Raw genomic sequence first — 15,007 nt, forward strand, 5'->3', positions numbered from 1 at the left:
TAAAAGGGGGCACCCCTGCCTTGTTCCTGATCTTAAGGGGATTGCTTTTAATTTTTGCCCATTGAGTATGATGCTGGCTGTGGGTTTGTCATAGATGGCCTTTATCATGTTGAGGTATGTTCCCTGTATTCCCACTTTGCTGAGAGTTTTGATCATAAATGGGTGCTGGACTTTATCAAATGCTTTTTCTGCATCTATTGAAATTATAATGTGGTTTTTCTCCTTCCTTTTGTTTATGTGATGAATCACATTGATTGATTTGCGAATATTGTACCAGCCTTGCCTCCCAAGAATAAATCTCACTTGATCATGGTGTATGATTTTTTTCATATATTGCTGGGTCCGGTTAGCTAATATTTTGTTGAGGATTTTTGCATCTAAGTTCATCAGGGATATTGGCCTATAATTTTCTTTTTTTGTGTTGTCTTTGCCTGGTTTTGGAATCAGAATTATGTTCGCTTCATAAAAGGAGTTTGGAAGTCTTTCTTCCTCTTGAATTTTTTGAAATAGCTTGAGAAGGATAGGAGTTAGTTCTTCTTTGAATATTTGGTAGAATTCACTTGTGAAGCCATCAGGCCCAGGACTTTTCTTTTTTGGGAGTTTTTTGATAGCTCTTTCAATCTCATTTGTTGTAATTGGTTTGTTTAGGTTTTCTGATTCTTCCAGATTGATTTTTGGAAGATTATATGTTTCAAGGAATTTGTCCATTTGATCTAGGTTGTCTAGTTTTTTGGCGTACATTTCTTCATAGTATTTTCTTACAATATTTTGCATTTCTGTTGTGTCAGTTGTTATTTCTCCGCTCTCGTTTCTAATTTTATTTATTTGAGTCCTCTCTCTTTTTTTCTTGGTGAGGCTCGTTAAAGGTTCATTGATCTTGTTTACCTTTTCAAAGAACCAGCTCCTGGTTTCATTGATCCTCTGTATTGTTTCCTTAGCCTCTGTGTCATTTATTTCTGCTCTGATCTTTATTATTTCCTTCCTTCTACTAACTCTGGGGTTTACTTGCTGTTCTTTTTCTAGTTCTTTTAGATGCAGGGTTAAGTTGTTTATTTGAGCTTTTTCTAGCTCCTTGAGGTATGCCTGTAATGCTATAAACTTCCCTCTCAGGACTGCTTTTGCTGTGTCCCATAAATTTTGAGTTGATGTATGCTCATTATCGTTTGTTTCTAGAAATTTTTTAATTTCTTCTTTGATCTCAATGTTAACCCATTCGTTATTTAATAACGTGCTATTTAGTTTCCAAGTGTTTGAATGTTTTTCAATTTTTCTATTGTGGTTGATTTCTAGTTTAATGCCATTGTGATCAGAGAAAGTCCTCGATATGATTTCAATCTTCTTAAATTTGTTGAGACCACTTTTATGCCCTAACATGTGGTCTATTCTAGAGAATGTACCATGAGCGCTTGAAAAGAATGTATATTCTGCTGTTTTAGGGTGAAAGGTTCTGAAGATATCTATTAAATTGAGTTGATCTAATATGTCCTTTAAGTCTGCTGTTTCTTTGTTAATTTTCTTTCTTGAGGATCTATCTAATGATGTAAATGGGGTATTGAAATCCCCTACTATTATAGTATTGCTGTTGATCTCGCCTTTCAAGTCCATCAAAGTCTGCTTTATATATTTAGGTGCTCCTATATTAGGTGCATAGATATTTATAATGGTTATATCTTCCTTTTGGATTGCTCCCTTTATCATTATGTAGTGACCTTCTTTATCTCTAACTATGGTCTTGGTTTTAAAGTCCATTTTGTCTGATATAAGTATTGCTACCCCAGCTTTTTTTTCATTTCCATTTGCGTGAAATGTTTTTTTCCATCCTTTTATCTTCAGTCTGTGTGCATCTTTTGATTTAAGGTGTGTCTCTTGTAGACAGCATATATATGGGTCCTGTCTTCTTATCCACGCAGCTACCCTATGTCTCTTGATTGGATCATTTAATCCATTTACATTTAAGGTTATTACTGATATGTAATTGTTTATTGCCATTTTTTTTCTTTGAAACTGTATTCCTCTTTTGCTATATTCTTTTTTTTCTTTGATCTGTTTACAACAGGTACCTTAGCATTTCTTGCAGCCTTGGTTTGGTTGCAGTGAATTTCTTGAGTTTTTTTGTTTTTTTGTGGGGGGTTTTTTTGTGTTTTTTTTTGTTTTTGTCTGTAAAGCTTTTTATTTCTCCTTCAATTTTAAACGATAGCCTTGCTGGATAAAGTAGTCTTGGTTGTAGGTTCTTGTTCTGCATTACTTTGAATATTTCTTGCCATTCCCTTCTGGCCTCAAGTGTTTCTGTTGAGAAGTCAGAAGTCATCCTTATGGGGGCTCCTTTGTAGGTGATAGTCTTTTTTTCTCTAGCAGCTTTTAATATTTTCTCTTTATCATTTAGCTTTGGTATTTTAATTATGATGTGTCTTGGTGTTCGTTTCTTTGGGTTTCTCCTTAATGGAGTTCTCTGTGTGCTTCCTAAACATGTGTAATGTTTTCCTGCCTTAATTGGGGGAAGTTTTCCTCTATAATATGTTTGAACAACATCTCTATCCCTTGTTCTTTCTCTTCTTCTTCAGGAACCCCTATGATGCGGATGTTATTTCTCTTCATGTTGTCACAGAGCTCTCTTAGAGTTTCCTCAGACTTTTTGAGTCTCTTTTCTTTTTTCTTCTCTGCTTCCATGCCTTATTTATTGTGTCCCCTAATTCACTGATTCGATTCTCCGCTTCATCCATCCTGCTTTTAATTCCTTCCATTGTATTCTTTATTTCAGATATTGTATTTGTCATTTCTGACTGATTCTTTTTTATTATTTCAATGTCCTTTTTTATATTTGTTACCTCTTTATTTAGGTTTTTGTAATGGCCATCTATGGTTGTTCTGATATCTTTGAGCATCCTAACAATTGTTATTTTAAACTCTGCATCTGGTAATTTGGTTATATCTGATTCACTTAGGTCCTTTTCTGGGGATTTCTCTTGGTTTATTTGTGTTGTATTTCTCTGCCTCCACATTTTCTCTTCACGGGAGTGGCTGTGATCACGTGCTCGGGTGCACAAGTGTTGGTGGCCTTGGCCTTTGCCCCGCCCCTGTGTGTGACGTTATGCTCGGTCCTGAGGGCACTGGTGAGCACCTTTGCTCAGCTGCGGGTCTCCGCCTGTTTCCGGGTTTTCGCCCTACCCTTGCAGGAGGAGCCCACTCGAGGAACGGCTGCTAGCCTTGGCTCTACCACCGGGCAGGACTGCGTTCCCAAGCTCAGCTCAGTAGCAGAACTCCGCCTCTTCTGGGCTTTTGGCTCCACCCCCACGGGAGGAGCCGGCTACCAAGTCAGACCGCAAGCCTGGGTTGCACGGGCGGGGCAAGGCTGTGCTCCTCTGCCCTTGCTCAGGGGCTGGTCTCCACCCTTTCTGGGGTTCCCACCCTTTTCCCCCCCGCAGGCTGGATTACAGGCTGCCGGCAGCTGAGCTTGACCGCTTTTGCATGCCCCCTTCTCTCCAGTCGGGCAAGATTGAGCTCACACCTGAGCCGAGTGGTGGCCAGCTGGTTTCCGCCCCTGCCAGCAGAACCACGCTTTTGTCTCTTGCTGCCGCCCGCCCTCCGGTGCGTCCTCAGCCGTGTGGGTGGGGGCGTTGCAGCTTGGACCCTAAGACTCACTACTGTAGACCCAAAAGCTCCCTCCTTCTATGCGACTCTGCTCTGAATGCCACGGAGGAGCTTGTTTGGCTGCTCTCCTGCTTCCCTTTGCTGATATTGCTGTTTCCGGGGGAAATATTCACTTCAGATTTGGGGAGTGACTCGTCCCAGGGGTTAGGGTGGCTATCTCCCAAAATGCTTCTCCCTGTGCCTCCTAGATTACACTATCTTCCTGTTACTCTGGTCCTCTCCTCTCTTCCCCCGTCCCCAGGAGCCCCAGGTGGGTGGTTATGAGAGAGATGTTCTGCGCGGTCCCTTTAAAAAGGATTATGGGTCTGAGAAATCAGACTCTTTCTCAAAAACAGTATCCTGACTTGTTTCCAGCTAAATACTGTCCTTACGCCTCTTCTGGGCTCTGGGGCTGCAGGCTGGGGCTTTGTTCCTGGGGCTCAGGACCCTTCCCCCTCTGCTAAACTCACTTTCTGCCACGCGAGTCTCTCCCTGCTGCTGTTCGCTCCGGGGAGCTGGGCAGCCCTCTCCGCGTTTCCCCGTTTCCGTTTTTCCTACCAGTCTCTGCGTGGCTTCCTCAGCGTTCCTTGGTTGAAGAGTCCTCTTAGTTTAGTCCAAAGTTGGTTTTTCCAGATGATAGTTCATAAAATTAGTTTGTAATCCACTTTGGTTCTGGGAGGTAGATGTTGGTATGTCCGCCTACTCCAGCGCCATCTTGTCTCTCCAATATAATATTTTTAAGGTCCATCCATGTCGTAGTAAATGATCCGATGTCATCACTTCTTATGGCTGAGTAGTATTCCATAGTATATATGTACCACTTCTTCTTTATCCAGTCATCTATTGAAGGGCTTTTTGATTATGTTCATGTCTTGGCCACTGTGAACAATGCTGCAATGAACATGGGGCTGCATGTGTCTTTACCTACCAATGTTTTTGAGTTTTGGGGGTATATACCCAATAGAGAGATTGCTGGGTCATATGGTAGTTCTATTCTTAATTTTTTGAGGAACCACTATACTTTCTTTTATAATGGTTGTATTACCATTCCCAGCAACAGTGGATGAGGGTTCCTTTTTCTCCACAGCCTTTTCAACACTTGTTATTACCTGTCTTATTGATAATAGCTAATCTAACAGGTGTGAGGTGGTATCTCATGGTAGTTTTGATTTGCATTTCTTTAATAGCTAGTGAAGATGAGCATCTTTTCATATATCTATTGGCCATTTGTATTTCTTCCTGGGAGAAGTGTCTTTTCATACCCTCTTCCATTTTTTTATCAGATTGTTTGCTTGTTTGTTGTTGAGTTTTGTGAGTTCTTTGTATATTTTGGATATTAGGCCCTTATCTGAGCTGTTGTTTGAAAATATCAACTCCCATTTAGTTGGCTGTCTGTTTGTTTTGTTGTCAGTTCCTTTTGCTGTGCAAAAGCTTCTTAGTCTGATGTGGTCCCATTCATCTATCTTTGCCTTTACTTCCCTTGCCTTTGGAGTCAAATTCATAAAGTGCTTTTTATAACCAAGGTCCATGAGTTTAGTACCTATGTTTTCTTCTATATAATTTATTGTTTCAGATCTTATATTTAACTCTTTGATCCATTTTGAATTAATTTTGGTACTAGGGAACAAACTATAGTTGAGTTCCATTCTTTTGCATGTAGCACTACAGTTTTCCCAGTACCATTTATTGAAGAGGCTTTCTTTTCTCCGTTGTGTTTTTTGGCTTCTTTATCAAAGATGATTTGACCATATATATGTGGTTTTATTTCTGGGCTTTCTATTCTGTTCCATTGGTCTGAGTGTCTATTTTTCTGCCAATACCATGCTGTTTTGATTGTTGTGGCTCTATAATATAATTTGAAGTCAAGAATTGTAATGCCCCCAGCTTTGTTCTTTTTCCTTAGGATTACTTTGGCTATTTGGATTTTTTTATAGTTCCATATAAACCTGATGATTTTTCTGTTCCATTTCTTTTAAAAATGACATTAGAATTTTGATGGGAATTGGATTAAATTTGTACATTGCTTTGGGTAATGTGGTCATTTTAACTATATTTATTCTTCCTATCCAAGAACAAGGAATATTTTTCCACTTCTGTATCTTTTTCAATTTCCCTTAACAATGCTTTGTAGTTTTCATTATATAGGTCCTTTACATTCTTAGTTATGTTTATTCCTAGGTATTTTATTTTTGTTGTTGCAACCGTGAAAGGGATTATTTTGGGGGGGTTCATTTTCTAAAATTTCATTGTTGGCAGATAAGAAGGCAATAGACTTCTGTATATAATTTTGTATCCTACGACCTTACTGTATTGGTTTATTATTTCTAATAGTCTTTTTGTGGAGTCTTTGGGGTTTTCAATGTACAGGATTATACCATTTGCAAAAACTGAAATCTTTACTTCTTCTTTCCCAATATGAATGCCTTTAATTTTTTTCTCTTATCTGATTGCTCTGGCTAGAACTTCCAGCACTATGTTGAATAAAAATGGAGAGAGTGGGCAGCCTTGTCTTGTTCCTGATTTTAGAGGAAAAGTGTTCAGGTTTTTTTGCCATTTAATATGATGTTAGTTGATGGTTTGTCATAAATGGCCTTCATTATGTTGAGATATTTTCCTTCTATACCCATTTTCTTGAGTGTTTTAAACATAAAATAATGTTGTATTTTATCGAATGTCTTTTCTGCATCTATTGATAGGATCATAGGGTTTTTGTTCTTTATTTTGTTGATATGGTGTATTGCATTAACTGTTTTACATATGTTGAACCATCCTTGAGATTCTGGAATGAATCCCACTTGATCATGATGAATAATTTTTCTAATGTGTTGTTGTATTTGATTTACTAGTATTTTGTTTAGTATTTTAGCATTGTATTCATTAGAGCAGCGGTTCTCAACCTGTGGGTCACGACCCTGGCGGGGGTCGAACGACCAAAACACAGGGGTCACCTAAAGTCACGACCCGCCAGGGTCGTGACCCACAGGTTGAGAACCACTGCATTAGAGATATGGGTCTGTAGTTTTCTTTTTTTGTGTTGATCTTGCCAGGTTTTGGTGTGAGGATTATGTTGGCCTCATAAAATGTGTTTGAAGTATTGCTTCTTCTTCAATTTTTTAGAAGACTTTGAGTAGAATAGGAACCAAGTCTTCTTTGAATGTTTCATAGAATTCACTAGTATAGCCTTCTGGACCTGGACTTCTATTTTTGGGGAGGTTTTTGATAGTTTTTCTGTTTCCTCCCTGCTTGTGGATCTGCTTAGGCTATGTACAGACATGTCATGACTCAGTCTAGGAAGATTGTATTGTTCTAGGAATTTATCCATTTCTTCTAGATTGTTAAATTTGGTGGCATATAGTTTTTCATAGTATTCTATAATAATTCTTTGTATATCTATGATATCTGTGGTGATTTCTCTCCTTTCATTTCAGATTTTGTTTATTTGAGTCCTTTCTCCTTTTTCCTTAGTGAGTCCTTCCAAGGGTTTGTCAATTTTGTTGATCTTTTCAAAGAACCAGCTCCTTGTTTTATTAATTTTTTCTACAGTTTTTCTGTTCTCTATTTCATTTATTTCTGCTCTGATTTTTATTATTTTCTTTCATCTGCTGGTTTTGGGTTGCCCTTGTTCTTTTTTTTTCTAGTTCCTTAAGATGTGATGTTAAGTTGTTTACTTGGGCTCTCTCTTGTTTGTTCATATAGGCCTGTAGTGATATGAACCCTCTTATTACTGCTTTTGCTGCATCCCAGAGATTCTGATATGTCCTATTGTCATTTTCATTTGTCTGTATACATCTTTTTATCTCTGCTTTTATTTCTTCTTTGACCCACTCATTTTTTAGAAGTATGTTTAATTTCCACATTTTTGTGGATTTGTTTACTTTTTTTTTTTGCATTGAATTCTAGTTTCAAAGCTTTGTGGTTAGAGAATATGCTTGATATAATTTCAATCTTTTTGAATTTGTTGATGTTAGTTTTGTGGCCCAACATATGGTCAATTTTTGAGAATGTTCCATGTACACTAGAGAAAAATGTATACTCTGGTGTTTTGGGATGAAATGTCCTCTAGATGTTCATCATATCTAATTGTCCTAGTGCTTCATTTAAGGTTAATATTTCTTTATTGATTTTCTGTTTGGAATAACGATCTAGAGCCGTCAGCAGTGTATTGAGGTTTCCAAGTATGATTGTATTTTTGTCGGTTTTTATTAGATCAGTTAGTAGATGTCTTAATACTTTGGTGCTCCTTGGTTTTGTGCATATATATTAAGAATTCTTATGTCTTTTTGATTCAATGTCCCCTTTATCATTATGAAATGACCATCTTTGTCTCTGATTACCTTTGCGGTTTGTAGTCAGCATTGTTAGATATGAGTATTGCTATGCCTGCTTTTCTTTGGATATTATTTGCTTGGAGAATTGTTTTCCAACCTTTCACTTTGAATTTGTTTTTATCCTTGTAGCTTAGATGTGTTTCTTGAAGGCAGCATACTGTTTGATTTTCTTTTTTGATCCACTCTGCTACTCTGTGTCTTTTTATTGGTGAGTTCAATCCATTTACATTTAATGTAATTATTGACACTTGAGGGTTTCCTATTGCCATTTTATATATTGCTTTCTGATAGCTCTGTATCTTGTTTAGTTCTTCTCTTGTTTCTCTGTCATTTGTTTTTGTTTGGTTGTATTTCATACATCTTTCCTTTGTTTCTTCTTTTTTTAAGCCATGTGTTTCTGTAGTGGTTTTTTCAAGGGTGGTTACCATTAGGTAATATAAAGGATACATATCATGTTCATTGTAGTACATTATCTCATGAGCACTTCTGCACTCCATCCTCCTTTGCCTCTTCCCTTTTTTGTTTTTGTCGTCACTGATTAATCTTGTTTTTACTGTGATCTTTTTGGAGCTTTTACTTGTGATTTTGTTTTGTTTTGTTCTTTGTATCTGGTTGGATAACCTCCTTTAGTATTTCCTGAAGTGGGGTTTTTCTGGTGATAAATTCCCTCATCTTTTCTATATCTGTGAATGTTTTTATTTCTCCTTCATATTTGAAGGATAGCTTTGATGTATATAGTATTCTTGGCTGGAAGTTCCTCCCTTTCAGTACTTTAAATATTGGGGTCCACTCTCTTCTGGCATGTAGAATTTCTGCTGAGAAATCCGATGATAATCTAATAGGCCTTCCTTTATATGTTGTATTCTTCTTTTCCCTGGCTGCCTTGAGGATTTTTTCTTTGTCATTGGTTTGTGATAATTTCATTATGATGTGCCTTGGAATAGGCCTGTTTGGGTAAAGTTAACTAGATGTTCTGTTTGCTTCTTGGATTTGAGGCTCTGATTCTTTCTACAGGCTTGGGAAGTTCTCATCAATTATTTGTTTGAATATGTTCTCCATTCCATTTTCTCTCTCTTCTCCTTCTGATATGCCCATTATTCTTATGTTGCTTTTTTTTATGAAGTCAGACAATTCCTGTAGGGCTTTCTCATTTTTTTTTAATTCGTGAGTCTCTCTCCTCTTCTCTCTGTAGTATCTCTAGTTGCCTGTCTTCTGTCACTAATTCTCTCCTCTATCTGGCCTGTTCTATTAGCTAAGCTTGTTCCTTTGTTTTTCAGTTCACGTATTGAGTTTTTCATCTCTGTTTGGTTCCTTTCTATAGTTTCAATTTCCTTGGTGAAGTATTCTTTTTGTTCATTAAATTGTTTTTTGAGCTCTAGAGACTTTTGGTGCTTTCTTGTATTTTACTGACTATTTTTAGGACTTCAATCTTTAATTCTCTGTCATTTAACTCTAAGGTTTCCAAGCCATTGGAACTTTTTCTAGAGATTTTTTATCATCTATCTGAGTTACATCTGTCTTTTGTATCTGTGATATTTGATTTCTTATTTCTTAAGGGCATTTGAGAGTGGTGTTGTTAGTAAGACTAATAAGATAATTTTAAAAATAAAATAAAAATTGAGAAGATACAGTGAAAAAATAAAAATTCTATAATGACAAGTGGAACAAAAACTACAGAGAACAAGTAGCAGGAACTGAATAAAGGTGACAAAAGAGATAAAAAATGAAGTAAAAAACATGCAAAATGCCATAGAGAAAAATATGAATCCAAAATATAACAATTTGTTGATAAGTAACAATCGAATGAGAGAAAAAGAAAAAAAGAAAGCAAAGGTTTTTGAAATAAAACCCTCAAAAAAATGAAAAATGTAACAACTATGGATAATGAAGTTCAAAAGGAAAGGAAAGAATAAAAAGGAAAGAAGATAAAATGACCAAAATGGAAAAAAAAAAGTTATAAAAATATAATTTTTTTCAGGTTTTCAGCAGGTGGCGCTGTATTACGGTTTTTGCCCCTGAGAGGCTCTTGGGCAGAGGTTTGCTGTTGTATTGCTTGGAGGCTGTGACAATGGGAGTCTCAGTTTTCCAGATGCCTCTCCCCACATCTCTCCCACCTGAGTTAGCAGCCTGGGGAACTTAGCTGTCAGTTTGCCCCAGTCACTGCTTGCAGAGCAAGAGGCTTAAGAGCATCCAGGTCCTTCCTCCAGTATCGCTCAAAGCAAAGTTCTGGGTAAGACTGTGCCAACCGAGCCACCTGCAAGAGCAGGCAGGGCTGGTTGCCGATCTAGTGCCTTTCTAAGGGCCGACAGAGAGGTCTAGCACTTCTCAGTATGCCATAGGCTGAGAACCAATTGCAGATTCAGTGCCTTTCTAAGGGCCCCCAGGCATGTCTAGTAGCCTCAGTGCTCCACGGGTCTAATCTTCATAGACTTCTCCCTTGTGCACTGTTGGATAGCCCGCAACATGTCACATGTGCACCCAGCCCTCACACCTTCAGCTGTGCACACAGAAGCTTGCACCCACCCACTTAGGCAGACAGTGCCTGTGATCTCAGTCAGAGCCTGGAATGCAGTCTGATGGATGCGCCCCACCCAGACAGTCTCAGGCCCAGGGATCCCAGTGTTTGCTCATGTCCCATGCTAGTGGTAGAGCTGGGACTGCACAAAGATGCTGGCAACAGCCCACAGAGATTTTTATCACTGATAATCTTGGGCTAAGCCCTCCAGCCTGTGAGCATGCGCACCCATGCCAGTGGTGCCAGTTGAAACCACTTGCACACTGCCCAGGATCGCGGATCCGGGAGCACACAAAGCCGCTGGTGCCAGCACTGGCTCCCGCAGACACCCTGTACTAGAAACCTTTGTGGGAGCCTGCTGCCCGTGTTTACCCCATGTCTGCAATCCAAGGCAGAGCTAAAGTGTTCTTCCTTCTGCTTGATCATCCACCCTCACCCAGTTTCCTCCCTCTGCCTCCGCCCCTCCACTTTGCTCGGCTCCAGACGAAAGCACCCCTTCCTCAGATCAGTGAGGAAAGCGAAATACCCCATTCTCCGACTTTATTTCCTTCAGAGTGGATTACATATTCAGCCACCTTTTCACCCAATCATACCTTTGTCTGGTGTGTGTATATTTCAGGTGCTCCTGAGATTTTTTTTTCTCTTTCTTTTGTTGTTGAATTTGTTGAAATTTCAAAGGGAGATATCGGGAGCACCCCTCATGGCACCATTTCTCTGACGTCACCAACCTTGTTTTCTTATCCAGTCAGCTACTCTGTCTTTTGATTGGAGCATTTAAGTCATTTACATTTAAAGTGATTATTGATAGGTATGTATTTATTGCTATTTTATTCGTTATAACTGTTTCTCTTTTTTTCTTCTTCTTCTTCTTCTTAAAGAAGTCCCTTTAACATTTCTTGTACAGTAATACTAGTTTGGTGGTAATTAATTCCTTTAGCTTTTTCTTGTCTGGGAAGCTCTTTATTTCTTTTTCAATTTTAAGTGATAGTTTTGCTGGGTGGAGTAGTCTTGATTTTAGGTCTTTCCTTTTCATCAGTTTGAATATTTTGTGCCAGTGCCTTTTGGCCTGCCAAGTTACTGTTAACAAATCAGGTGACAGTCTTATGGGAGGTCCCTTTTAGGTAAATGTCTTTCTCTTACTCCTTTTAAGATTCTTTTTTATCTTTAACCTCTGACATTTTACTTATGGTATGTCTTGGTGTGAACCTCTTTGGGTTCATCTTGTTTGGGACTCTGGGATTCCTGGACTTGTGTGTCTTTTTTCTTCACCACGTCAGGAAAGTTTTTAGTCATTATTTCTTTAAATAGATTCTTAATCCCTTGCTCTCTCTCTCCTCTTTCTGGTATGCTTGTGATGCAGATATTGTTGTGCTTGATATTTTCCAAAAAGTCCCTTAACTACCCTCCTTTTTATTCTTTTTTCTTTATGTTGTTGTGATTGGATGTTTTCTGCTACCAGATTGCCAGTTCAGCCCTCTACTTCATCTAATCTGCTGTTGATTCCTTCTAGTTTATTCTTTGGGGGGAGGGCAGGGTTGATAGACAGAAAGAAGGACAGACAGGGACAGACAGATAAGAAGGGAAAAAGATGAGAAGCATCAATTCTTCATTGCATCTCCTTAGTTGTTCGTTGATTGCTTTCTCATACCTCCCTTGACTGGGGGGCTACAGCAGAGTGAGAGACCCCATGCTCAAGCTGGTGAGCCTGTGCTCAAGCTGGCGACCTCAGGGTTTTGAACCTGGTTCCTTTGCCTCACAGTCCAATGCTCTATCCACTGCACCACTACCTGGTCAGGCTAGTTTAGTCATTTTACATATGTGTTCTTCATTCCTGACTGGTTCTTTTTTATGGTTTCTATTTCCTTTTTTGTGCTTACTATCTCTTTAATTTATCACTGAATTCATCCCCTAGTTATTCTAAGTTCCTTGAGCATCCTTATAATCACTGTTTTGAATTCCACATCTTGTAGATTGATTGCCTCTATTTCTTTAATTTGGGGTTTGTTTCTTTGCCCATTTTGGCTGTTTTTCTTTATTTGTTTCTATGATTTAGGGAGGTGCTATGTCTCCCAGTCTTGCTGTGGTGGCCCTATGTAGTAGGTATCCTGTGAGGTGAGACTCAGTAGTACAATCTCCCTGATGACCTGTGCTTGGTAATACAAGAATGTCCCTTGTGTTGGTTATGTGAGCCCTCCTGTTGAGTTGACTCTTGTTTGGGTGGGGTTGACCCTCAGGCTGGCTATGAGAATCAACTTTAACCACAGTGTGTGAGCTGATATTTAGAGGCTGACCTCACAAAGTGTAATTTGCCCCAGCAGAATCTGGTGCCTGCTTGATCTCCCTTTGGTTGTGCCACTTGTGGAACTAATTGGGTTGTGCTCTGATGTGGTCTAAAGCCCATCTCTGAGTATGTTGGGACTGGGCTTCATACTCATTGACTCCAGTACAGGTCAATGTTAGGTGCTGCCTGTGACGAGCTGTGGACTATTTGGAACTACAAAGTGATCCACAGTTTGTGGCTGCCTCAGCTGAGCCTGGGTGTGTGTGGGAAAGGCTACACTGTGAACCAAGCCCAAGAGAAGGTCAGCAAATGACCCAAAGCATCCCAAGATCCACCTCTACCTGCCAGCTGCCTGTTAGGCTCAGTCACTGAAAAAGCCTCTGGTGGTATGTGAGTAGCATGAGATAAGTTCTCATTATATCACCAGGTAGAGGTGAATGGTGTTTACCAGACTGATACTTATTCAAACTCAACGCCAGTGCTGGGTCTGAGGCCACTCAGCAAAATTCTAATGGTATATGAAGGCCCACTGCCATGCCAGGTGCCTGTGGACCTTTGGGGGGGAGGGTGTCTCAGGGAGTCATCAGAGAGAGGCCAGCAGAGTTTATCAGACCCAAACAGACCAAGATTTGGCCGTATGAAGGGAGGGCTCTGCACTGGAACAGTGGCATCAGTCAGGCATGCAAGAAAAATATAACTCCTGCCTTAAAGCCACACAACTCAATTTATCCCTGTTTATCTCTACCTCCTCAGGTCTGTCCAGACCTCCTAGAGAACATGCCAAGAAACTCTCTGCACCATGTTCCAGACTGGCAGCAGCCAGCTGACTCCTCTGCAAGAGATAAGCTTGGCAGGGTGGGGCCTCAGGTATAGGGAGGGTGGAGCTAATGGATCTCCCATGTGGGGGCAGTGCCTTCAGGTGGGAGGAGACAACTTCCCCCACCCCACAGCCACAAAACTCAGTCCCTGACACCTCCTGAGACCCCCTGGACCTCCTCAAAAACTCTCCAAGGAAGTCTACATCATGGGCCCAGGCAGCTGACTCCTCCACAGGGTGTGAGTTCCAAAAAGTGGGCAGTAGGGAGTCAGGAAAGTGGGGCTAGTGTGTTTCCTTAGGCTGATGCCATATGGAGGTGACTGTTTGATCCAGGAAAACTGGCATCTGTGGACAGTGTAGGAGAGGGACTCGGCACAGGAACCCTGGTCACTGTCCCTTCAGCTCTTGCCAGAGCCATACAACCCAGTCCCTCCTCTTACAAGTCCAATCCCCTCCAAGCCACTATCCCTCCACCACAGCCCAGGGTTAGTGGCCACAAATGAGATTTTGTATGCTGACCCTTTAAGAGAGTGCCTGGGTTTCTAGCAGACTCCTTTCTCTCCCTGGAAGACAGAATCTCCAGAATCCCTGCAGATTTTCACAGCCAGGTGTTATAGGGGCCCGTCTTCCCAGCTCTGATGCTTTGGGCTGGGTGGGGGCCCAGGATGGGGTTGACACTCCACACTCCTTTGGGGGGGGACCTTTGCAACTGAGATACCTTCTGAAGTCTCAGCCACTGCCTGTGGATGTGCCCCCTCCTTCTTGGGTCTCTGCCTATTCTATCAGTCTCAATGTGGCTTCTGTAAATTCTTGGTAATGAGACTTTTGTTCAGTTAGTCTTTAATTGGTTATTCAGGTTGATTGTTCTATAATTTAGTTGTAATTCCAGTTTGGTCCTGGGAGGAGGTGAGTGTAGCTTTCACCTACTCAGCCACCATCTTGGACTGAGATGCTTTGTTATTTTGTGTTTTTTTATTTGTTTGTTTTTTTGTTTGGTTGGTTGGTTCGTTTTTTTTATATACATAAATTTTTATTAATTTTAATGGGGTGACATCAATAAATCAGGGCTTTGTTTTATTGGACAATAGGAGCTTCCAGATAAGTAGTTTCCCACTTCAGGAAGAATCCATATCCCATGGTTCCAAAAGAAGTATGCTTTTGTTCAGTTAAATATCTGGATATCTTTACATAAGTTCTCATTAAACCTTTTTGGAAATACATAGAGTAAAATATGTGAATAAGAAGGAGCCCTCAATTCCATTGAAACTGGTAATTAGTTTATAACCAGGACCCAAAGCTAGGGGTAGGATGAAAGGTCCTCCAGACAGTCTTCACTTCTTCCCAGGTACCTCCCACCTCCCCACAGACAGCCCAGGGAAGAGAGGCCTGCATTCTATGGAAGGTGACACCTTGTTCATCTGATGAGTGAGCCAGGTCAC

The 15,007-nt window shown here is 40.1% G+C and overlaps 1 protein-coding gene across 2 annotated transcripts in view; it reads left to right on the top strand.

Annotated features, from left to right (window-relative positions):
* The window catches only part of FSTL4 (follistatin like 4), a 539,950-nt gene that overhangs the window by 479,889 nt on the left and 45,054 nt on the right, over positions 1-15,007 (top strand). The gene's annotated exons all lie outside the window — the stretch shown is intronic.

Source organism: Saccopteryx bilineata, chromosome 4 (genome assembly GCF_036850765.1).
Source record: "Saccopteryx bilineata isolate mSacBil1 chromosome 4, mSacBil1_pri_phased_curated, whole genome shotgun sequence".
Classification (NCBI taxonomy): Eukaryota; Metazoa; Chordata; class Mammalia; order Chiroptera; family Emballonuridae; genus Saccopteryx; species Saccopteryx bilineata.